The sequence below is a fragment of the Choloepus didactylus genome, chromosome 15 (assembly GCF_015220235.1).
Source record: "Choloepus didactylus isolate mChoDid1 chromosome 15, mChoDid1.pri, whole genome shotgun sequence".
NCBI classification, from domain to species: Eukaryota; Metazoa; Chordata; class Mammalia; order Pilosa; family Megalonychidae; genus Choloepus; species Choloepus didactylus.
In genome coordinates, this window is record NC_051321.1 from 14,995,097 (window position 1) to 15,006,537 (window position 11,441).

An 11,441-nucleotide genomic window follows, 5' to 3' on the forward strand; every position below is an offset into this window, starting at 1 on the left:
ACAATGAACAATTGAAATTTGAAATTAAAACTATACCATTTAAAAGAGGACCCCTCACCACCCCCCCAAACAAAATATGTACAGGACCCATTTGTAGAAATCCACAAAACTCTAATGAAAGAAGTCAAAGAAAATCTAAACAAATGGAGAGATATACTGTGTTCATTGATTGGAATGCTCAGTGTGTTAAAAAGTTAATTCTTCCCTACTTGATCTAAAAATTCCATTCAGTCTTAATCAAAATTGCAGTAGCATTTCATAGATATTGATGAACTGATTTTGAAATTTATATGGAGAGGCAAAAGACCTAGAATAGCCAACCCAATACTAAAGAAGAACAAAGTTAGAGGACATACAATATTGATTTCTAGACTTACTATAAAGATATACTAATCAGAACAGATGGTGTTGGCAAAGGAAAAGTCACATAGATCAACAGAACAGAATAAAGAACCAAAAAATAAAGCCTAACCTAGGCACAAAAAACTAACTCAAAAAGGATCACGGGCCTAAATGAAAGCTCAAGAAGGAAAAACAGGAGAAAATCTATGTGACCGTGGATTTGGGGATGAGTTTTTAGCTGCAACGTCAAAAGTATGATCCATAAAAGAAAAAATTGGTAATTTGGATCTTATTAAAATTAAAAATTTCTGCTCTAAGAAAGACACTGTTAAGAGAATGAAAAGACAAACCACAAAGACTGAGAAAAAATACTTGCAAAACGTATCTGAAAAAGGCCTTGTCTCCAATACAGAGAGAAGTCTTAAAACTCAACAAGAGGAAAAGAAACAACTCATATAAAATGGTCAGGCCGGAGCGCGCCGGGAGCGGTACCCGGGGGTGCCACGGCGGAGTACCCGCAGGGCCGGCGGTTGGCCAGCCGCTACGCACCGCGTGCCTGCACGTCTCCAGGGGCGAGCCGAAGGCCCCCGGCACCATGCGCCCCCGCTAGTCGGGTGCTGCGGGGCGTGGCCCGGCAGACAGGGGAGAGGCGGACGGTTTGCTGCAGAAGCGCCCCAGAAACGGGGGCTGGAGTCGCGGCCGCGGACACCGACCTGTGTCGCGCACCTTCGCCTGGCCAGAGAAGTCGCCGGGTGCAGTCATGCAGGAAAACCTCAGATTTGCTTCATTGGGAGATATTAAAATACGGAATGCTTCATCTGTGACATTGGTGGGTAAGTTCAACCCACACACATCACCAAATGGAATCAGCTCAATGTGTTAGAGCAGAAATAATAACTTTCTCCTGACAACATCTTCCAGTGGTGACAAAATAGTTGTTTCAAGTTGCAAGTGTAAACTTATTCCACTTTTAGAGCTGGTTGAAAGGCAAAAGCAGACGTATTAATTTAAATTCCACATCAATGTGTTTGGTAAGCAGAGGCCTAAATAAAACTGATATTAGTTGGGGTTTAAAAGAAAAAAAGAACTCATCCATCTCCTAAAGACCATAAAGGTGAAGTAACTTGTGTAACGTATAATTGGAATGATTGCTATGTTGCTTGTGGGTCTCTCAGTGGTGAAATTATTTTGTATAGGGTAACCACTAATTGATCTAGTACTCCTCTTGGTCATGGTGATAACCTGTCTATTAAGTGCTTGCAGTACTCCTTGTTTAAGAAATCTTTACTGACAGTGTATCAGATAATGGAATAGTAACTCTCCGGGAAGTAAATAGTCAGAGCCCATACCATAACTTTGAAAGTACACATAAAGCTCCAGCTTCAAGTCTTTGCTTTTCTCTTGTCAACAGATTGCCATTTGTAACTAGAGGCTTGGATGAAAGAATTGTTCTCCATGACACTTCAAGAAGCTGGTGAAAACTTGATGCCCATCTAACTGCAGTAGATTTCATGCCTGATGGAGCCACTTTGGTTAGTGGATCTTCCGGTGGGAAAATATATCAGTATGATTTAAGGATGTTCAAATCATCAGTAAAAACCATCAGTGCTCCCCAAGACATCTGGGTGACGTACAGCATTTCGGTACTGTACTGCTCTTTCTAAAACAAGCTTAAATAAAGGGTGTCCTGATAAGCCCATTGCAAGGAACAAACGGACTGTTAATGTGAGCAATAGCAGTAGAAGAGTCAGAATTCTGGAATTTTCAGAGAAATAACTGCCACTTCTATTGCCACAGTTCTATCACAACCCATGACAACAGTCGTGGGGGAAAGGAACAGTTGCTGTTCAAGACAAAGCAGGATTGCCTTGAAGCATAAACACAGATATTTTATCTGAGGAAACAGAAAGTGGAAAAAATCAGGATTTCTCCAGCTTTGATGATCCTGGGAAAAGTAGTTGAGGTGGCATGTTTTCATCTGTCAGAGGTGATGCTGTAGTTGGCAAGGGAGGTGGTGAGTCCACATGTACAGCAGATGGCTTTGACTTTCTACCACGACTGAGCTCAGTGTTTCCTCCAAGAAAAACTCCAGTGGCTTCAAGCACTTCAGTGTCACACTCTAACCCTCTTAATGTCTTCACGGGATCTCCAGGGAAAGAGGAAAATGAAAACTGTGTTATGACAGGTGAGTCTAAGAAAATGTATCTGGAAAAACAGGAACCTAAAGATTCCTTCAAACAGTTTGCAAAGTTGATCCCCTCTGGAGCTCAGACTGGAAATTGAAATACCTCTCTATCATCTAACCAAACAAGAAGTCCTGAGAAATTTGAAAAGCCAGAAAAAGAAATTGAAGCCCAGTTGATATATGACCCCCAATCAATGACTCCTCTACCCCGAATCCGAAGAGAGCATCCTGCTTGAGTTGTCACTGCTAAAGTTGCTGGTTCAGTGCTAGAGTTGCTAGTTCAGTGTTAGAAAAACTAGCCAATATCATTGGAAATAATCAGCCAAATGCACCACTGACCTCTGTTCAAATCCATTTTATTCAGAACATGATACAGGAAACACTGGATGACTGTAGAGAAGCATGCCATTGGAACATTGTGAATTCACAAGTGGAGATGATTAAACAGTTCCATATGCAATTGAATGAAATGCATTCTTTCCTGGAAAGATATTCAGTGAATGAAGGTTTAGTGGCTGAAATTGAAAGACTATGAGACGAAAACAGAAATTATGGTTGCACTTTTTTTTAAGTGCAATTTTATTGAGATATATTCACACAACCATATAATCCATCCAAAGTATACAATCAGTGGCTTACAGTATCATCATATAGTTGTGCATTCATCACCACAATCACTTTAAAAAGATTTTCGTTTCTCCAAAATAAAGAAAAAAAACAAAAATAAAAAGAACACTGAAAACATCCCATACCCTTTATCCCCTTATTATTTATATATATTTTTGTGTTTATTTTATTACTCACCTGCCCATACACTGGATTAAGGGAGTGTCAGTCACAAGATATTCACAATCACACAGTCCCACAATAAAAGCTGTGTAGTTATACAATCATCATCAAGAATCAAGTCTACTGGATTACAGTTCAATAGACTCAGGTATTACCTCCTAGCTATTCTAATACACTAGAAACTAAAAAGGAATAGGGGCTTACTTTTGAAATTGAGTTATGTTTGTAATTCGGTATGTTTCTGGTAACAGAGCTACATAGAATCATTTTGATTTGAAGATTTTGATTTCAAGAAAAAGGGTGATGGGATTTCACACCAACCATGATTTCATCTTCTCTGATTATTAAAATATTTATATGTTTATATTAAAAAAGTACAATCTGTCATCTGTCTAAAAAGAAAGTCAATAGGATCTTTATTTTCTGTGAACTTTAGCTATACACTAAATTCCCTTTTTCATAAGAGAAGAAAATTGTGTATAAACGAATAGGTTATGTATGTTTTTTAACAGATATATTTTGATTGATAAGTTGTAAGTTGTCTTCAATTGGGGGGGTGTTTGAAGATTAAAGACTTTGATATGACTTCTATTTTTATGGAGAGAGTAATTTTTAAATCGCAATTGGTGTTTTTAAGCAATCAACTAATAAAATACAGTTGGTTAGTTAAAAAAAAAAAAAAAGGCAAAAGATCTGCCTAGACACCTCACCAAAGAAGAAATAGAAATAAGCATATGAAAAGATGTTCCACATCATTTGCCTTTAAGGAATAACAAATTAAAACAAGAGTATGATAACACCACACACCTATTAGAAAGGCTAAAATTAAAGGAAAAAACCTGGCAATACCAATTGCTGGTGAGGACATGGAGCAACAGTGACTCTTATTCATTGCAAAATAGTACAGGCCACTGTGGAACACAGTTTGGCATTTTCTTACTAAACTAAACATAGTCCTATTATAGTCAACAATTGCCACGCCTACCTATGTTGAAAGCTTATGTCCAGACAAATAGCTGTACACAAATGTTTATAGCAGCTTTAATTATAAATTGCCAAAAAGTGGAGACAAGCAAGATGTCCTTCAGTAGATGAATGGATAAACAAACTGTGGTGTATCCATACTTTGGAATATTATTCTGCACTAAAAATAAATGAACTGACAAGCCATGAAAAAACCATGGACAAATATAAACACATATTGCTGAGTGAAAGAAGTCACTCTAAATAGGCTCCATCCTGTAAGATTCCAATCATTTGGCATCTAGTAAAAGCAAAACTATAGTTCAGTGGTTGCTAGGGATTCGGGGGAAGAGGGATGAATGAGTGAAGCAGAGGGGAATTTTTGGGACACTGAAACTATTCTGTGTGATTTTGTAATGGTTGATACACAACATTATGCATTTTTATAAAACCCACAGAATTTTACAGAACAGAGTAAACCTCAATATATGCAAGTTTAAAAAAGTCATTTAGGAGGTTGGAGGATGTCAGTAAAAAATGCAGATTGTGGCAAGAGAGTCTAACTGTATACAAATATATGTGGCAATCTCAGAAAAGAGATGGGGAAAAATGGTGCTGACCTAAGTAATTGTGGAAATGAAAGGAGTCCATAATATTAAAGAGCGTAGGAGCTGCAAACAAGTGCTGTACTCTGGTTGATAAAGTTGTTTCCATTGGCAGGACTGGTTAACAGTTCTAATACTGCTACAATGTATACATTGAGATTGAAGAATTAAGTAAATGGTTGGCAGACGTTGGGAGCCAGGTCTCTTGCTGTTGCAGTGGGAGGTTACAGATCAGAAGGGGGAGGAGGCTAGAATGAGCTATGTGGTAATGGATTAGGGCCAATGGCATCAGTATGAGCCCATGTTTAACTTTATATAAGACAAATGTTTGCACATAGAAATATTTATAGATATGTGTATATACACAAGTTAATAGATATACATATTCTTTTTTGCTCTGGAAGTTGAAAGGGACTAAAAGAAATAACACCCCAGGGGCAACAAGCAACCTAGTGCCCAGATCTTGGTTTCTAAGACCATTCTCCAATAAATGGAAGCAGGACTCATTAGAGAAATGGCTGATTCTAGGACTGAGGTAGGAAATATATAAAATGAGCCTGGAGCATCTGTTAGTGCCAGAAAGTAAGTTTTAATAATAATAAAAAAATCCACGTGTTGTTAGCACAGCATTTTGAGTGTAATTAATGCTACTGAATTATATATTTGAATGTGGTTAAAAGGGGAAATTTTAGGTTGCATATATGTTACTAGAATAAAAATTTTTAAAAACACACAGGACTGTACAACACAAATGGTGGACCCTAATGTACACTCTGGACTGTAATTAATAGTGCAATTACAATAATATGCTTTCATCAATTGTAACAAAGGTACCACGCTAATGCAAAGTGTTAATAATAGAGAAAACTGTGTGTGTGTGAGGTGGAGGTGTACAGGAATTCTGTATTTACTGCATGATTTTTTCTGTTAACCTACAACCTCTCTAATATAAACACACACACATACATGTATACATACCACAATGTTGGGGTATTTTGTCAAAGGGACACAGGAGCCAACTGAAAGTGCTCCCAATAGTGAAGGCTGGAACAATTTGAGGAACAAAATAAATAAAGTAGCATTGGATTATAGCCAACAGTACCAAACAAATGTCCACGAGTCCATATTGATATAAATAAATGGTTTAATAAATTGATGAATGGGGAAGAAAAGACAAATCTCCCATGCAGAAGAATTCCAAATAAATGATGTAGATGCGCTGCCATAAAGGGTACAGTATGGAAAGGTGGAGAAAAAGAGTAACTTTACAATGGAGAAACCTAACAAACACTACCTTAGCCAGGGGATAAAAGTCAACATCAACAGACATATATCACTTTGACAGTGTGTACACTTGATATGATGTGATGAAAACAGCACTTTACATTTGTGATCAAACTTCCCAAACTGGGAACTCCAGCCTTATGAGAAAAACGGCAGACAAATCCCAGTAGAGGAGCACCCTTCTCTCAAAATCACCATGGTCGTCAGGAACGAGGAAAGTCAGAAAAGCTGTCACTGCCAAGAGGAGCCTGAAGAGAGAGGACAGCTAAATGTAATATGGGATCCAGGAACAGAAAAAGGACATTAGGTAAAAACTAGGGAAATCTGAATAAAATGTGGACAGTAGTTAATAACGTATCAATATTGGTTCCTTAAATGCAACAGATACACCACAAGAATGCAAGATGTTAACTGCAGAAACTGAATGCAGGGGGAAGGAGCACATGGGAACTCTGTATTCTCTGCTCTATTTTTCTGTAATTATAAAACTGTTCTAAAAATTAAAGTCTATTAAGTTTTAAAAGGTAAACTGTTATAAACTCTTAGTCCACTAATTTGGGGACCAAGTCATTGCTAAGATGCATGAGAAATATAAAATAAATATATAAAATAGTCCCTATTCTGAAGAAATTTATAAACCAATTGCGGAGAAAAAACAAATACTCCTAAAGCTAATAGCTACTGTTTAACATGAACCTGTTAAATATTTTAAGCATATTATGTCAACAGCCCTATGTGATGGCTATTGTTATTATTATTGTTGTTACTTATTTTACAAGTGATGAAACTGACAATTAGGGAGGTTAAAGAACTCAGAACTTGCAAATAAGTAACTGGTAGAAATGGGATTCAAACCCAGGTCCTTCTGATGCCACAGTCTATTTTTATACGCATGAGAGTTATGTGTATTTTTACACACATGAGAGTTAAATTAAATTGTGTAGAAGTGCCTTTCATTTGGGATTTTTGAGCAAAGAACTAATGGAACAAAAGTGGCCTTTACAGACGCTCACCCTAGTGGGATGGATGGGTGTGGAGAAAGAGTGGACCCAGGAGGTCAGGTAGAAGACTAGTGCAGTAATCCCAGGAGAGAGAACTAGAGTCTGGATGAGTGATGTGGTTATGGAATGGAAAGGAAGTGGGCAAATCCAAACAGTTCACAGGACAAAATGGCAGTGCTTGACTATGACTGGAAATAGGCATTGGATGCAAAAGGTCAGCCCTTGGAAGACTAAAGTGGGGTGCAGCTGATGGGAGAAGGGAGGTGTTTGAAAACGGCGTCTTATTATCCTAACACACCCAGGAATGTGTCCTCATCTCCCAACCACTTGAACACTGGGGTCCCCCCAAAAATTGAGCTTTGTGAGAGTACAACCCCCTCCATAGGCTAGCAGCTCCCTTCTATGAAGATAGTAATTAAGTTAATGCAAACTCAGTGGGGAAGGAGACAGGGAAAAAACAAAGAGTAATTCAAAAAGGATATATTTTTACATCTTCTACCCAAGTTAATCTAGTGATAATTAACATTAACACCTAGTTTTATTGCCTTATCTCCCTAGGCACAGAGTTCTACCTGCTTCTGTGCTAAGGGGCCAGGTTTTGTGGTGGTGGTTGTTTTAACACATGGGCTATAACATGGGCTCCTATCAACATATGTGATTAGTGATGGAGAAGGAGGAAGGTAAGACCCTTGGGGAGGTGACAGGAGGGAGAGGAGATGGGAGCCAGAGGGAAGGGCGTCAAATCTCCCTCCCCTTTGTTCTCCAGCTTTGCCTGCTATTTTTGCTAGCTTCATGGGTAGATGAGAAGCCACAGTCTACTTCCATTGCTGCTGCAGCTAACGTCAAGCTGACAAATCATCTTTTGCAGTCCTTGGGGAGCCAGCAGAGCTATCTAGAGACACAAAGACTACTGATTCTTATGCTGCACTCCTCAGTTCTCACGTTTTCCCCCAAGAGTCCTGAACAGTGGAGTTTTAGAGAACTTGCCAGATTTTTATATTCTAACAAGCCAAAATAATAATAATAATCAAAGCAGGTCTATTAGTTCAATCAGAATTTTACATATTTTTGCATTCAACTGTCATCCCTTAAGACTCTCAAGGATTTTCCCTAAGGAAACTAAGCATTTTGAAGCTGAAAGAAAATATTCTAAAAATGTGCCACAGAAGAGGTGTCTGATCCATTCTTTATGTTTTTTGTTATATAGCAAAACAATAGCAGGCATGCAAAATAAAGATTTATTGACATCGCATATAGTGTTGCAAAATGAATCAGAGTTAAATGTTAATAGCATATGGGAAAGTAGCTGGGCAGTGATGATTATATTTACTCTCAGACTTGAACAGGACTTTGGTCATGTTCATTGTTGTTTCTCCCGAGATAGGTGCTCAATGTTTGTTCATTTAATGGATAGTAATACCACTAGTTGACTTTAGTGATGTCCTAAAATTATTCTAGTTGCATTATGAGTAAAAGATACCCTGAATGATGACACTGAAGTAATATAAGAGGATTTTAATGCATTGTTAGGGGGAAAGGCTGCTGCAGTGCAAAACTGTAGTTACGATTTACATCTAAAATAGCTATACTTGTGAACATTTTAAGGCTGCATGATAAGTATGAGGGTAAGGTCAATTGGGTGCTCATTTGACTGGAAGGGAATAGAGAAAAATCAGAAATTACAAGAGTTAGCTCCTTTTCAAGGTAGCATGACTCTTTCCACCTCATTCCACTTCATGTGTTTTGAATCCCTTTGGGCTGTTCTTGCACCTGCCCAATGTAACCTGTAGGAGGATTCCAACATTGCTACTAAATCTTGACCTAGATGTGGTTAAATTTTTCTGTGGTTTGCCTGAGGGAGGGTTGGAATTTTTCAAAACTGTCCTTACAGACTCAATTAGAGATCAGGTATCTTGTGTTCTCACTCACAGATGGCTTTAGTGACTGGTCTTCCATGTTTCAGGAGGCCTGGGTGTGGCCATGATTCTGTTTTCCTAAACTGTCCCTAGATAAGGCCATAGTTACTGGTCCAGGGACCACACAGTGAGTAACAGACTGGCCTTTATGCCTCTCATTGCTTTCAGCTCTATGAGATATATGAGATGCCAGACTAATCTACTTGGTCTCTAGCTTGAAACAAATTTGAGGCAGTAACATTGCTCCTTCTGGTGGGCTTCTCAGTCCCTTCCAGAGTTTTCTTCCAGGTCTCAGCTCCAGATGTGAGCTTAAACAGCATCCCCCCTTCCCTGGGCTACTCTGCAGCTCTCTCTCCTCTGCAGAAATGGCCATGGGCACTATCTCCAGGGTGTGAAGGGTCCCTCCCTATCTAACCCCAGTGAGTCTTCTCTTAGCCTAGGTTGTCCTGCACTGACTTTTCCAAAATCTCCTACACCTGGATTCTAGAGGTTTCTACAATTCCAATATTTGGAAGTCTGACTCTTGCCATTGATCTGTTTTATATTCCTGATTCATTTTATGAGCTCCTTGACAGGTTCTGTTTTTCACTTATGGTGACAAGTTTGGACCTGGAATTAATCATGCTATCACTCATATGTCTCCACTGCCACTGCCCTAGTCAAAACCACCAGAGTGTCTTACTTGAGCTTAAGTCATATACCCGTACTCACTTTTTCTCTCCTTGAAGCTGCAGACACAATGATGATTGTTTTGTTTTGTTTGTTTGTTTTTTGAGTTACAAATCCAGTGATTTTTCTCTCTCTCTATTCAAAAGGGCCGACTGGCTCCTTATTCTGTCTTTGCATCAGTGAGTGACTTTTCCTAGTACACACTCTAAAAATCTCAGCTTAGTGGAGGAGTTTCAACTCCAGCTTCTCACCTCCTGCAGCCCAAGACCTCATCATCTCTTAGCGAAGTATTGGGGTTCCTGAGGTTGATAATTGGTATAACGGCAGCCACAGTAAGGCTCACCCAGCTTACTCGGTTCCTTCTTCAATTCTAGCAGTTGAGGAGTTCCCATTTCTATGAGTTCTACTATGACATAAGGAAAGGTTTTATTCTGTGTCCAATGTTTCCAGGTGTTTTAGCAGGGGTATTTTTAGGTTGTCTACTCCTCCGTATCATTGGCACCCCTTTGCTCTTTGCACTCCACCCCACAGCCCATCTTTCAGTTGCTCCAGTGCTCTGTTTCTCATTAGAGGTTTTAATGCTGTTTTCTCCCCCCTGGAAGTTTCTCCCTATTCCAACTTCAGAACACAACACAAAGGTCACTTATGTAAGGAATATTTCCTGATTCCTTCAGTGAATCAGGTTCTTCTTTTAATGTGTCTCCATAGTTCCCCACACTCTTCTTACCTAGCACTGATCACAGTTGTAACCTGTCATGCCTGCCTCCCCTCTAGAAGGTAAGTTCCTTGAGCGGAAGGAAGGGGAGCCTGTGTCACACTGTACATGGCCCCAGCACAACATGGGACATAATGATAGCTGGAGTCCATTGAGATTTTTCCGTGTGCCTCACCACAACCCCACTAGCATCCCCCATTTTACAGATGAGGAAACTGAGTGATGAAGAGGTTAAGTAAATTGTCCAAGGTCAAAAAGCCCATCTTGGCTGATCTGAAATTAAATCCAGGCAGTCTGGCTTCAGAACCTACTGTCTTAACCTCAATTTTAGAATCCATGTTTGTTGCTCAGGATATTTAGGTGGAATGACTCTTCCTGAGAGCCCGTGAACTCTGGTCCCCCTGCAGAGCCAGTCAAAGGTGTCTCATTTGCTCATTTTTCACCAATGGCCCTCTCCAAGGGCCTTGTAGGTTTGCACTGCTTGGAAGAGGGGCCCTTGGGGGCTGCTCATTTGCAGGGCAGAGACTGGCAAGCCCTGAGTATGGTCACGTCGCTGATCTGCCACCTTCTCCCATTCTCTGTGAGAACTCGCTCATACCCAGAAGGGAACTTTCAGAAGTCTATAGTACTGGTTCAGGCAGATTCTGATTCAGTAAGTCTGGAATGGGGCCTGAGATTCTACATTTCTAACCAGATCCCAAGTGATACTAATGTGATCAGCAGACCAATTTTGAGTGGTCAGGAGCTAGACAAAGCATATTTTACTCTTCTGAGCTTTGTTTCCTAATTTGTATTGGAGCTAATATGACCTATTAAATGAGAATAAAATGAGAATGAAAGAATGTGTGTAAAGCACCTATTATTAGGATTGGAAAATAGTAGGTACTCAACTAATGTTTTGGTTCCTTTTCCCATTTTATTTTTCAGAAAATATGCTTATTTTTCTAAAAAGATGTATTATACACATATATA

At 39.4% G+C, this 11,441-nt stretch overlaps 1 pseudogene; it reads left to right on the forward strand.

The window, feature by feature from the left end:
• The first annotated feature begins 1,102 nt into the window (after positions 1-1,102).
• LOC119509837 lies at positions 1,103-3,098 on the forward strand (annotated as a pseudogene).
• The last annotated feature ends 8,343 nt before the right edge of the window (positions 3,099-11,441 follow it).